A 14,808-nucleotide genomic window follows, 5' to 3' on the forward strand; every position below is an offset into this window, starting at 1 on the left:
TGGGTGCCCCGGAGCGAACAGTTCGCATCTTGCGGTTTCGCCGCTGGCGGCGGGTTCGGCAGAATGGGGTCCTGAACACGGGGACTTTTATTTCTGCACAAGATTTCGCCCTCTCGGACGCCTTTTTGCGCGCCAGGTCTGTTAAGTCCTTCCTCCATTTCGACGCCCCGGCCGCCTAGGCTGCCGAGGGGAATCGGCTCCTCGTAGAAGGTTGGTTTTCTGTGATCTGTCTTTCCATTCGATCTGTACAAATAGAAAGCCTGTGTTACTGGAGAAGGATCCTCGAGGGTCCGCTCCCACTAGTCAGGTCTACTCGCCAAGGCCATACAGTGGTCGGAGCCCCACCCAGCATCCTTAGGGGCCAAAGGAAGGCTCTGGGCCAAGCTTATAAAAAAAAATTCTTTATCAGGTTATGGAGGGGCGGAAATCTGTGCTGGGCTTTGTGAAATCGAGGTAAGGATATCAGCATTAGGTGTGGCCCTGCAAGGCTGGTCACCGCCCCCACCCTCATACTGTGTATGACTGGATGAACCTCAGAGCTGTAGAACCTTCGAATCCCCTGGCCACGCACGTATTTAAGTGACTCTCAAATATGCCACCTTCTTCTCTTCAGTGCTTCTGTGCTTTCCAAGTTTCCTTCAGGAGTGGGGAGCAGGTCATCCTCCCCACTTCTTACAAAGGATTTTCTTTTCCTGGGGCTTTTGGGAACTCAAGAAATCCCCTTACTTCTAGTTCTGGTCCCTGCACTGAGCTCTGGGCTCACAGGCCTGCCCAGGGTACCGACTGGAGTGGGAGTGGAGAGGAGATGAGGATAATGAGTCACATTTGGGAATAAGCTCCTTCCTTGCTGTCAGGGAGGATGGGAATCGAGAGTGCACGCCTAGTCCTCGGTCCCAGCCCTGGAGAGGGAAGACAGACGCAAGCTCGCTTCGTGTGGTAAGATTCAGGGTTTGGAAGCTCCTTTGTGACTCCAGCTTATAACTTTATAGTTTTTTGAGTCTGTGGTTACTGCCCTGGACAGCCTTCGCCAGCCTCAGTAGACCTTAAAGCTGTGGTACCAGACAGCAGAGGCCTTGGCAAGAATGCAATGGCACCCTGACCTGAGAACCCTGGCCCATGGAGTTGGTAGCAGCAGGCAGCTTCTGCCATCCAGGAAAGCTGAGCTCAAATGACCAAGAAGTCAGGTTAATTGTGGTGATCCTGCACACGCCGGACACATGGACGTTGGGATAGGTTTTAAGCATACACAACTCTTTACCGGCCGTTACACTGAAGCAATCCAACCTGCTCTCCTTGGACCACTCCAGAGAGCAAAACACTCCGCCTAGAGCCAATGCAAGAACCAGGGCTAGGCCTCAGGAAACCCTCTGGTGGACGCAGCCTCCAGTGGCAGACACTGCAGGGCTGCTTCCTGGGGGATGGGCTGGGTCTCCAGAAGATGAGAATCCTCCCTAGCTAGACCCAGACCTCTCCCCAGGGTGGGACGCTCCTTTTTTAAACTGGGTCCTAGGTGAGGGAGAGGGAGAGGACAGCTTAGCTGAAGAGGTAATGACCTAGACTAGAGTACATTGGAAGAAACAGCCTGGCCTCAGAGCAAGGCCATGAAACAAATAGAACGAACATGTTTCATATCTACACCCAGCCATTATCACAAGAATACTCCCATGGATTCAAGAAGGCCTGGGATTCATACAAGCACACATTCCCATTTCTGACCCCCTCAAGTCTCACCCTCACCAGGCACACACAATGAACCCAGTCAACTCCCTACCCACTTTCCCACAAACTGCCCCTTTCCACCGCACAGCCCCCCTCCCCCCACCCCAAACTCCTCCAAGAACTACACTTCAATGATCTGGCCCTCCCTGTCTTGTAACTCAGGGCAAGACCCATTCACACAGGTGCCCTCAAACAAAACTGTGGGATCTCAACTTAAAAGTTGTCCTTAGGACAGATGAAGCCTTCAGGACCAGTGGTGAGAGTGGCGACACCAGGAGGGTGTTGGGAAGGTGGGGTAGAAAGGGGGACCCGATTACAAGGATCTACATATAACCCCCTCCCTGGGGGACGGACAACAGAAAAGTGGGTGAAGGAAGATGTCTGACAGTGTAAGATATGACAAAATGATAATAATTTATAAATTATTAAGGATTCATGAGGTTGGGGGTGGGGCGGAAAGGGAGGGGGAAAATGAGCTGATACCAAGGGCTCAAGTAGAAAGCAAATGTTTTGAGAATGATGATAGCAACAAATGTACAAATGTGCTTGACAAAATGGAAGGATGTATGGATTGTGAGAAGAGTTGTACGAGCCCCCAATAAAAAGATTTTTTTTAAAGGTTATCCTTAGGAATTCCCAGCCTTTGTTTCTCAACACATGCACAATCTTCCAGGTAAGGAAGCAACTCTGGCTTTGGGTGTTGTCCCAGGCTGAACCTTCACCTCTCTGACCACCACAGCACCTTCTAGGGCTTCACTGCTGTTAGCTTCAGGGCCAGGCATCTTGGATTCCATTGTACCTAGTGCTTCTGGATGCCATGATGGCTCTGCCTCTCTGCCCACAGATTCCGGGATGTTCCCTTAGGAAGACTTGTCATGCCCTGGCAGTGCATCCACTACCGTGGGTCCTTGGATGCCTGCTTCTGTCGGTATTACAATTCTGAGTCATCAAGAAGTCCCTCAAGTGTGACTTCTTCCTTCTCCTGTGACTCTTCCTTTTTCCTTGGGTCAGGGGCAAATGGAAGACATGGTCTCTTTCTCAAGCAGGGCCTGGCCCTAGTCTTTCTTCTCTACAACCCACTGAGCCTCCCCTGGCACCAGGAGCCACTCAGGGGCAGGGCCTAGTCTAGCTCCTGAGGGTGGGGCCTTTGAACCTGGGGACATTTATTGAGCTCATTCACTAAATTGCCTGTATTCTGCAGAATTGCTTTAGGGATGGCTAAGTAAAGGACAGTTTCCTTGGTTGTATAAAGAAAGTGGGATGCATTCACCTAATGGGGAGCTAATGACCTTTTAGGCAGGAGAGGAGAAAATGAATTAAAAAATATGCTCTCTGTTAAAATGGAGCCTGAGGTGCCAGGGGAAGGGAAGGCCCAGAAGTTGCATCCTCATCTGGTGCCTTCCAGAAGGTGCCTATTGACTCCCTCTTTTGCAGCCTGGACCCCCTCTTGTCCTGACTAGAGGAGGCTGATGTCTGCAGCAGTCGGCCGGCAATAGCTTTCAGTCCCGGCAGTACCGGGCAAGCTTATCTTCTTGACAAAGCTGCAAGGGTCCTGGGTTGTTTTTCCATCAGGCACCCTCCTTAATGCCAGGTACCAGGCTTATGGGTTGGAGGTACCTACCACCTACTGCAGTGTAGGGTGCACTGCTCACCTTCCCTCGGCACTCCATCTATGGAAAACAGCACTGATGGCAATCTGGATTAAGTTGTGGAATAATTTCTCGCTGCAGGAAAATGAAACTGCAATGGCTAGTAGAAACTGATCATTGGTAGTTTCCTGCCGTAAGTGGTACTCAGAACATGCACCACACCTTAGATTGGCCTCTGCTTGCCCTGTTCCTTGGTGTTTATATGCCTGGTGTAGAGCTATCCAGACCAGTGAGTGACTTGTAACCCTATGCTCAGAGGCCTGCTGGGTCTTAGCTTCTTCCTATGTCAATGATGATGTTATGGCACTAGCAAGGCCGTAGGCCTGTTGGGCTGTCTCAGGTGTGTGGAGAGTCTGCCCTACAGGAAAGGTGGGCTAAACAGATCAGGGGCCTGGTGGGTGTGGTTGGGCTGCTGCTGTGCTGCAGGAGTAGAAAGATCGGCTCTGGTGTGTGTGTGTTGGTGGCTGGGGCTGGGGCAGAGCCCTGTGCTGGTGGTGGAGCATATGGGTGACCAGAGCACCCCAAGTGAGTATCCAGTGTCTCAGGTTACTACCAGACACAGAGTGGAAGCAGGATAGGGCTAGACTCAGAAAAGGTGTTAAAAATAACATTTTGTCAATATTAAATTGGTGTGTCAACTCTTAAGCTTTATGTTTTGATTCACGAATTGGGGAATGCCTGAGCTGGAGGTCAGCTGACCATTCAGAAGCGCAGACAAAGAGAGCATGCTTGTAAGCACCGATACACAGGAAGGAAGCTGTTTCAGATTGGTCAGCGGACATTTTCTTTACTTGGGATCAGGGGGAAATTTTGAATAGGTCAAACCAAGTAGGCAAATCCTAGTTGATTAACTCAGGTTTCTGTTGTTTGACTTAGGTTTCAGCTGCTAGGAAGGTCAGGCATTATTGGAACTAGAAACTAGCTAGGTGTTAGTTTATTGACATGGAGCTTCACACAAATGACTTCATCTCAAGTCTAGCAAAGTCAAGGTAACAGGAGGCAGTATGTTCCCTTACCATCACCACCCATCCCCATCATCCACTCCCATCTCCAAGGCTCTGGCTCCCCCAAGAAACCCTTCTTCTGACCCATGGAAGTGACTACAGTGTGTGCTTGCTCCTTTCTGTGAATATATGGAGGACATGTGGGCCTTGGTACCAACGGGCTGACTGCAGTGTTTGCTAGGAGTGTTGGCTCACACAGTTCCTGAACTGGCAGTTTAGCTCAGACATAGCTTATTTCCTCAATTAATTGTCTTGTTAATTGAAGTAATAGTAAAAACGGTCAACCCACAGACACTCAGTGTGACTGCCTGTAGTCCCAGACACTTGTCTGGGACAGCAATTCACTCTAGATGCTTCCACAGGGACAAGAAACACCAAATACACACTTTAACCTGTGTGGGGGTTCAGCGGGCTAGGTTGGGAAGAATTCTTGAAGAGGCAAGGCAAGAGACCTGTCCAGGCGGCAGAAGTGGGCTTCTAAGTGGAGGTCAGGTAGCCAGCAGGAAGTACTGACAGAAAGGGTAACACTGAGTGGGAGGGTCCCTCCATGCATTTTCTGAGTCTAACTCTGTAGATAACCTCATGTTTTGTGAGGCAACTGTGAATCATCCAGGCCGGGGTCTGTTCGATTCAAATAAGCTGTGACCTGGCAGGTTTGTCTGGCGGGCTGGGGCCTGAGTATCTCTTGTGTTACATGGTCTTGCTGCTTCCTTAGGCACGGGACCCAGGTAGCATGGGGTGGGGTTGGCGGTGGGAGATTCTGGATAATTGGAGAATAAAAAAGTCCTCCTCCACTCCCGGGACTCCAAGAGTCTAACTGACCTGCCTCCCCACCTGCTCCTACCACCAGGTCGCATGGGCTGTGCATTTGTGGGAGGCCTCAAGGACCCCTCCGTCCATCTCCTAGGCCCAAGACTGTAAAGCCAGTAGATTCTTGACTATCCACTGGAGAGATCACTGCACCCTTAGCAACTCCTTGCTGGAGGTGGTGCTGCACAAAGCCTGGTGCAGGATAGGTGAAGGATGGTAGGTTCTGGGAGACACAACAGTGGCTGACATACCTGCTTCTCTTTCAGGCCTTTCTTGCAGCCTCAGGGAGGGCAAGTGGCTGAGCCATGCAGACACCTGTGTTTGTGCCTCATGATGGCGCCACCAAGTTCCACTGCCCCAGAAAGGTCAGCCGTGCACCTGGTCCAAGGAATATGCTCACGGGAGGTGCCTGTGCTCCTCCAGGGTCTAGTCCTAGGATAAGGTACTCATGCCATCTTCCACTTCTCTGTGCCTTACGGTGCTGGGCATCTGTTTCCTGCAGTAGCATTTGCAGGGAAGTGCTCGGAGGCAGGGAGTGAAGAAGAGAGAAGCAAGGTGCTGTGGTGAAGAGAGAGGGAGGGAGACAAGGCTGTCAGCCTAGCTTCCCTTGCCCCAACCTTACTGCCTGAGGTGCAACTGCGGAAACAAGCCAAAATCTCTGGCAGTGTCGCCAGAACTCTCTCCAGTTTCCTCTTAAGTGTATGATTACTGGAAAATTCTAATGGTTCTCAATCCTGTGTTTCAGGAAGGAGAAAGGGGAGAAAATGTGATTTCCTAAAATTCAATGGATTGTCTGGAAGATGCTGGGAAAGATGTGTGCCGGGGGCTGAAGTGGTGGGGTGTACAGTGGGGTCAAGAGCGTTTGACTGAAGGTGTCCCTAAGTGAGGGTAGGGTGAAGGAGGGGCACAGTAACAAGGTTGTGGTGGAAGAGGTGCTCAAGGGAGAGTGAGCAACATAGGAGGAGGTGGGAGAGGCACAGAGTGAAAGTGGGGGTGTTGAGGGCCACAAAGTGGGGATAGGTGAATAGATGTGCCAAAGGAGGAATTGACTGAAGGGCACTGAGTGGAGGTGGGGAAACGGAAATGCAGACTAAAGCTGGGGGTAAGTGAGGGACAAAAGGGAAGGTGAAGTGGGGGTGAAAAAGGGTGCAATGGATGGATGGAGGTGAGTAGTGGAGGGAGGGTGGAGAGAGAGGCATAAAGTGTCTGTGGGGTAGAGTTAGGGGTGCCAAGTGGGAGGTGAGGGGTCATTGAGCTTCTTCCTCACAGGTTTGCAACCAGTGAAGTTTGAAGGTCTTAGCAGTCAGTAATGGGTTCTCCCTGTGGCTCGGGGTAGCCACACCTACCGTGCCCTGGAGCTTCTGCTACTTTCTTTGGAGGCTGAAGAGGCTGGCAGAAGGTACAGTTAGTGCTCTGAACCACAAGCTAAGGATCCATTTCTGCCCACCTCTGAAAGGAGCTCACTACTGATGACTGGGCAGGTACCTGAGAAGCTTCCTCAGTTCCTTAACTGTGTTCACTTCCCCTATACTAAAGTCGTTAACAGTTGTGCAAGCCAGTAAATGTTCTTTCAAGACACCCATCCATTGTAACCATACAGAACTGAGAAAGTCACGCAAGTATGAACAAAGAACTACTCGGGTCTTCCGGCTTCTCCAGCCTATGCCCAGGATAGGCAAGACTCCGGTTGGTTGCAGAGCACCCTACGTCAGTGACTTAACACAGTCGCTCTACTCCGCCAGGCTCGGGAGAGTCAGCGATGCTCTTCCATCCCTCCACTCCTGAGTGCTGTTAGGGGCTGAGGGGCGCAGACTTCTGAGGCACTAGGCTTGAGGTTGGTGGACATCACTTTGTGCATGTTTCTTGATCACGTGTCTGGAAGTACTGAGGACCCAGCTGAGGGAACACACTCTTTCTTGGAAGACGACCCTCCCTCCAGGCCTTCCACATTCCCTAGAACCTGTGATGGCAACAGCTGGTGGAGATGGAGGAATGACAAACAATTGCAATAGACTCTTCACAGAGAACGTCTAATTCTAATCAGTAATGATACCGAGTTTATTTTAATGGTGCTTGATGATCATTTTATATCTTCTTTGAAGAAATGTCTATTTAGGTCCTTTGTCCATTTAGAATACATGTTTATTTTTATTTTCACACGGTTTAATTTTGCTTCAATGTATCTTCACCCCATATTGCAAAGAAATGCTTTCTCCGGTGCTGTTGCTATCAGTGCTTCAACCCTAGGTCCCTTTTGAGGAGAACAGAAGTTCTCCAAGTGCCCTTGTCTGTGAATTATTAAGTCAGCAATGATCCTATTGGGAAACTGAGCATGTCCTTGAAAGTTCTGGATCCTAAAACCACACTGAGCACAAACATCCCTGAGGCAACTGCTGTATGAGGTGCCCAGGCAGTGCCCCCAGGAAGAACAGGAGAAGGTGTTGGGGTCACCCACCTGACAAAACTGGTCCCTACAGCACTGGAATCCAGGTGCTGCATTCTCTGGCTAACTCCCAGTCCAGACTCTAAAAATGACCAAGCGGACAGCATGTAACTTGATTACTGTAATCACAACTGCGTGATGTCATGCTGCTGTGAGACATTTTCTGAGGACACGCAGGCAAACTGTAGACAGACTCTCCTCCCCCCGCCCCCCCCTCAAAAATCGGACTTCCCTCTCCCTCCCCTTGCACGCCCATTCTCAGACACTCCCAGTGGCTTATGTAGGCCCAAGTGTTTGCCACACTGGGTCCTTCCAGGCATGTGAGGGTGCTGGGAAGCCCCACTGGCCCTGCATTTGGGAACTGGGTTGGATGGTGGAAATACAGCAGGTCTCACCGCTGAACATCTTGGCTCTGGCCTGAACTTAACACCCAGAGTTGCCGGTAAGCCAGTGATTGCCTGAGGGCAGAGGTCAACATAGAGAGGCAGAGGAAGCATCAGCTACCCCCGGAGCACAGGGCACCTTGCTCTCAGCCTGGATTCTGACTCCCTATTGGGAGGAAGGTGAGCAGAGGAGACTGTTGCTCATTAGAAATATTCTGCACCCAGGCAGTGCATTTGGTGGGGAGTTTCTCTCTTCAGTCTCCATTAGTACTCACATGCCTGACCGCACAGCTGGCCCAGCTCTGTCCTTGTCTTTGATCTCTCTTATCACGCTGAATAATTTCTCATTTGGATTGAGGTTTCTCATTCGGATCGAGGCTTGTGACATCCTTGTGATAGGGTCCCACCCAGCAGGAGAGGCTCTGTGGTGTCAAGTGTCTTTCTGTGACTGTGTGCAGGGGTAGGGGTTGGCCTCCGGCTGGGCCACAGCCCCTTCCTCATTCTCCGAACTCCCCATGCCTGTTCATTCGAATGACCTGCTGAAGACCAAGTCTGTGCTGGGAAACTAAGGGTACCCGCCTGCTACTTGGGGCTGAGGAAGTCTGCCGATGGGTTTTCAGGGACATTTTAGGCCTGACCTGCCAGCAGGTGGGCATGTTTTGATCCTGCTTTGTGAAGGAACCTTTGCTTTGGACAGCAAAGCACAGGAATCTATTCCAGTCTGACTCAGACCATGGCCCAGGCTTAAAGTCCCAGCCCTTCTCTGTGCCGCTGTGAGCGTACATTGTAACTCTTCTCTGCCTTTGTTTCTGTTGGAGGATGAGGGCTTGGTCTTGCTACTGTCAGACAAGTGTCGGTGACGCCTGTTTCCAGTGAAATGGGACAATGCCGATGAAGAAAGCAATGGCCCAGGTGAACTTCCCTTGGTTGGTATAGAACCCAGGCAGGAAGGGTGCTGGAAAGGCTCAAGTAGTCGGGATGAGCTCTCTCTGCCTGGAGCTTGCGAGATGAGGATATAGAGTCCTGCCGACATCTCTAGGTCAGGGTGCCTGGTTGCATTCATGGGGGTGGTGGATGAGGCCAGAAACACAGCTCACATCTGCTCTGCGTAGTCATACGTCCCACAGACTCAGGGAGGCTCACAGGACAGTGGGTGAGCGTCTTAGGCCCTGGACCCCAGGGGCCTGGTGATCCTCACACCAGCAGCAGGCCACTTGGGTGGCCTGTCATTTTACAGCCAGGCCTTGCCCTGGGAAAGAAAATTAATTATAACCCTAATTGGCAGTTTCCTTTGCAAAGAAGCCGGAAGGAACTGCCCGCAAGGCTGGTGATTAACTCCGCAGCAGCTGGGAAATTACATTGGGCAGGAGCGTCCATCATTCCTGCAATGAGGTTGCTGCAGCTGGTCCGGTGGGGGTTGAAGGAGTTAGTGGGCTTTCAGGCATTCGGGGTGCAAAGGACTAGAGTCCACTGTGGAAGGCCAGCACTGGAGTGCTGGATCTAGAACAATGATCTCACTCCCCAAACCCTCAGCCGCACCACCAGCACCTCCACCTATGCCCCATTGGCAGAGAATCACACTGTTTCAGGAGTATCATAAAACCTGTACCCTGGCTTTCCCAGAATTAAGTAGGGATAGTAATATATCTCTGTCATACATTGGGAAATCATGAGAGCACATCAAAATTTGAATGGAAGCCGAAGGTGTGAATGCAGGGATAAAAGCTCTGTGTCGGACATCCCCCATCTCTCCTCCCTCCACCCACCGCCCTCTTCCATCTCTGGCCCAGGTTGAAGCCCAGCAAGACAGCTCTTGGGTGACACTCTACCATATTGGGACCCCTGGGTCACACAGCAGGTATTGAAGCAGATGATTAAGGATGGGAAGATCCTGAGAGTGAGAGTAGAGCAGGTATGGACCCCCCACCAACTAGACTCTTCGAGGTCATTTTCTTGATGGTTCACAAAATTGAACCCGTGAAAATAACCAGGGAAGGTGTGACAAGAGATTGAGATTGTGTTTAATGTGGAGAGTGACCATTGAGTTCTGAGAGGTTGGAAGCAAAAGTCAGTGAGGTCACCCTGCAGAGATGGGGGTGGGTGGGGAGGGGCATTGGGAGGTTGCTGAATTTGAAGGGGGAAGGCAGACAAAAGAACTACCCCCATTGTTTGAAAGCTAATGCCAGGCATCTGCCCCAGGGGCCTAGCCTGTTTGTGACCCACAGTGACCCACAGTGCTGTGACCCACAGTGGCCCAACTATCTACCTACCTCCTATCAGGCAACAAGGGTAAACTATGAACAGAAACAGACTGGCCTCAAGTTGGCTTCTGCCTGCTATGACCTTGAAGGGTCCCTGCTCCCACTAATGTGGTTTGATCAGAGGTCAGATGGGCATGAAGAGGAGCCTAGTCTTTTGGGGGTGAGGGGGGTGGGGGTGGGGGTGGCTAGGCATTTGTGCTGTGATGACTATGGAGCCAGGGTCACAGTATGGGCCCAGGCATTCCTCCTTCATAGAACCTTCTTCCATAAAATAAAATGAGATACATTTTGTATTGTGCTGGTATAAAAAGAAATGTAATCTCATCTTTATTCATTACTCCTTATGATCATGTTTGCTTTTTCCTTCTAGTTTCAAAAGAAAAGTAAATTAAAACACTCTTGTGGACCATGAAATGTTCAGGCCCCGGATGTGGTCCCTACTGGGTATTTCGTGGCTGTCACAGCTGAGTCTCCCACCTCCATAGGCTCTTGATCCTTTCAACTCTGGCACCAGGGACGGCACAAGTGGCCAGGTCTGTCTATCCCATAGCCGTCCCGACCCTGACCCCGCTGGGTGGTGGCTTTTCTGGCCATTCAGGGTTTTCTCTCCCTGGACGTCAGTGTCCCTGACTTGATGACAGCTGGGAATTGCATAGGTGCAAAAACAGCTGTGCTCAGATATTTACTTACCTCCCATCAGCAACCAGGACAGCATTGACGGAATGTCAGATGGTGTCAAGAGCTCAGTGACTCGGTGTTTCTGTTTGGCCTTGGCTCTGGCTAAAGATTTAGCTGTGGGCACATCTTTTAAACTGCGATTCTCCCCTAAAACATCCCCAGCCAATTTCTTATTTGCAGTAGCGCTTCCCTTAATCTGCATTTCTTTCTAAAAACATCATTAAATCACAGTCTTACAGCTTTCTTCTGTGACAAAGGAACAATTGTAAGGTCTGGAGACTGATTGTAGGTGATCCCACTTGTTTAATAATGTTCCTCAGCCCCTGAGGGAATCGGTTTCCTGAGCCCAGTTCATGGCTTTGTGCTCAGTCTAATGACTTGTTTGTTCAGCTGTGAGCAACCAGCCTCTCTGAGCCTGTAGTGTCCTAAAAGGCACTAAGGAGGGCCCCTACCTGGTTTGTGAGTATAGAAGGGTGACCCACACAACTCTGCCCACCTGCTCCTGCTACTCTTAGCCCACTGCAATCCCAGGGTCTATAATGTTTATCCAAGGCAAGATAGCCTGAGCTGACCCCATTGGCCTCAGCAGCTCCCCGTTCCCCATTACTGACCATCTCCCTGCCCTGCACATCAAACAACAAAAAACCAAACTCGCTACCATATGGTCAATGCCAACTCATAGCGGCCCTATAGGACAGGGAAGACCACCCCTGTGAGTTTCTGAGATCTGTAACTGTTAACAGGATTAGTAAGCCCCATCTTTCTCCTGCACACAAGATTATTTTCAGATCTGGCTAGACCAGAGGATGTACACTGGTACAGATATGAACTGGAAACACAGAGAATCCAGAATAGATGATCCCTTCAGGACCAGTGGTGAGAGTGGTGATACTGAGAGGGTGGAGGGAAGGTGGGGTAGAAAGGGGGAACCGATTACAAGGATCTACATATAACCTCATCCCAGGGGGACGGACAACAGAAAAGCGGGTGAAGGGAGACGTCAGACAGTGTAAGACATGACAAAATAATAATAATTTATAAATTATCAAGGGTTCATTAGGGACGGGGAAATGGGGAGGGAGAGGAAAAATGAGGAGCTGATACCAAGGACTCAAGTAGAAAGCAAATGTTTTGAGAATGATGATGGCAACAAATGTACAAATATGCTTGGCACAATGGATGTTTGTATGGATTGTGATAAGAGTTGTACGAGCCCCCAATAAAATGATTTTTAAAATGATTTATTAATTAATGTATTTATTCACTGATGTATTCATTAACGTACTCCTTCTTTCCACTCATTCCATTGCAGAGTGACAGACAGTGACCACCTAAAGGACATGTGGAGATGAGGTTGGGAGACGTACCCTTGCAGGTTCTAGAGAATAATGGTGCTTTAGTTTACAGGCAAGGAAGATGAAGACTAAGCAGAGGGTGACGAGCTGACACTATTGTTGTTGTTGGCAAGTAGCATGTGGGGTCAAAAATGAACCGGTGGAGTGACCATGGAGGTGGTCCAAGTAAGAAAGGATGGGGGCCTGTGCTGTGGGGGCCGATAGAGAGGCAGTGAGCTAGGGATGAGGATGCAAGAAGGGAAGCATTCAGGCTTACTGGGGTGTTTAGCCTGATCAAATGGAAGAGTGGTTGTGCCTTACCTGGGATGGGAAAAAGCAGGAGAAGCAGGTTTGGATGAGGGAGGGGTCACCCTTCAATCCAGATTGAAGCATAAGTGTGAATATAGCAAGGCGCATGATGGTATGCTAAGAGCACAATTACATTCTAAGTCCTGTGTCCCAGGAAACTATGCAATCTCAGGTAAAGCAGAATAGCTTGTGACTCTACATATTAAAGTCTTTTTCTTCTTGAGGGGAAGGGATAAATATGACTATAGTTGTACTCAATGAATCTGTTATTGTGTCCAAGCTGTAGTCCTGCCTGCAATGTCTTTCTTTTTCAATCTACTTGGACCCTGTTGTTTTCCAATCTTCCTTTAGGATTGAGCTCAAATAGCATCTTCTCAGTGAAGTTCCTTTTGCCCCCTCCAAGCATAAAAATCACAAAACTAATTAACAAGTATTATTTTCAAGGCTATTAAGAATATTGACCATTAGGTCCTTGAAGACAAAGACATCTTATTCGTCATTGCCTCCCTCATACTAGCGTGGTATGTAGGAAGTGGTCAGAAATTGCTTGCTTACTGAATGAAAGAACTGATGGACATCTTTAATACTTTTCTTAATTCCTGTAGTTTGACCTGAATCTCTGTCTTTACCTTGCTCTCTTTGGACTTGCTTATCGTTTAGGAGTTCTAAGTGACAGTGCTGAGGAGGTGAATGAGCAGATGACTAGAATTGTATTGTTAAAATGCAGATTCTGATTGGGTTGTCCTGTGGTGAGCCTGCATTTCTAACAAGTGATGCTGATACAGCTGGGGCAGGGCTTTAGAAGCACTTTGAGAAAGTGCTCTAAATGAACGGGAAGCTTTGGTGCTTCGCACATCAAAATATTAGAGCTAGTAAATAATTTCTTGTCAAAAGTGAATAATACAGAGTGGAAGATATTTACTTCCCAGAAGAATGGCAGTGTTCTGGGTCCTTGGAAGGTATCCAATGTTATAAGAAAAAGATATAGTGGAAGAAGAGGAAAACCTCATCTGGACAGTTGGAGATGGTTGGAGAAATAATGGGAAAAGGGAAGTCAGATTAAAACCTCAATGAAAGTCCTGGTTCCCCTTCCTCAGACTCTCCTTTTTTATCCTGTCTAACGCCTGTGCCTTTGTCCCACGCTCATTCACAAAGCTTCACTTGGCCAGAATGTATCTCTCTTACTCTGAACATGTTTGAGAGTGCCTTACATTTATTGCTTATTCTTAAATCATTTGCATGTGCTAGCCTTGTTGCTCTAATTACACTGCCAGGTTGTTGTTTTTTTAAACATAGAGAGTAATAAGAGTTGGAGTTCTCAGTAGTTTCAGCAGTGATTTTCAAACTAAAGGACCAACTTTGGTTGTGGGGGGGGGCGTATTTTGCTGATGGATTTTTAAAATCAAATACATCGGTGTTGAGACAGTGTCAAAGTGCTATAAAAGTTTCTAAACTTAAAAAAAAAAAAAGAGCACAGCGTGATGTGCACACCTACATCACGTGCACAGAGAAGTATCAGCGCTGGCTGCAGCTTCCTGAAAGAGAACACAGGTAGAGCAAAGGGCTCAAGACTAGCCCAGAGTGCTGAGGATAAGGACACCGGCCGAGGAGGTAGAAGAATCTGTTAGAGAATTGTTCTGAAACTCTTGAACACCAAAGACAGGAAATCCCCAACGCAGCCAGAGAGACGAGCGAGCCCTGAAAAGCAGTGGCACGAAGAGTAAGCATAGACACACGGTAGCTGCAGCAGTGGAAGCAGCGGACAATGGGGTCGTGTTAGTGATGGGATTCGAATCATCTCACTACTGCCACATTACCCTCATGACCACCTTAAGTATACTATTTGGAAGGCAGTTTATTATGTCATACAGGTAATACGTAAATAAAAACAGTAAAAGAGGTACACGTTAAAAAAGAATAAGGGACTTATTCACTGCCTCACTCACTCACTGCCTCTCTCACTCTTTCACTGTCTCACTGCCTCACTCACTCACTGCCTCACTCTCTCACTGCCTCACTCACTCACTGTCTCACTCACTCACGGTCTCACTCTCACTCTCTCTCACACTCACTCTTTCACACTCACTCTCTCACTGTCTTCCTGCCTCAGTCAGTGACTCGCTCTCTCACTACCTCACTCTCTCACTGCCTCACTCTCTCCCTGCCTCACTCTCTCCCTCACTCACTGACTCTCACTCCTCACTGCCTCACTCTCACT

At 49.2% G+C, this 14,808-nt stretch overlaps 1 protein-coding gene across 1 annotated transcript in view; it reads left to right on the forward strand.

The window, feature by feature from the left end:
• The window catches only part of RET (ret proto-oncogene), a 60,362-nt gene that overhangs the window by 414 nt on the left and 45,140 nt on the right, over positions 1–14,808 (forward strand). The window lies entirely within an intron of this gene.

The sequence above is a fragment of the Echinops telfairi genome, unplaced genomic scaffold (assembly GCF_000313985.2).
Source record: "Echinops telfairi isolate 266 unplaced genomic scaffold, ASM31398v2 ScPeMD7_35;HRSCAF=133_0, whole genome shotgun sequence".
Lineage (NCBI taxonomy): Eukaryota > Metazoa > Chordata > Mammalia > Afrosoricida > Tenrecidae > Echinops > Echinops telfairi.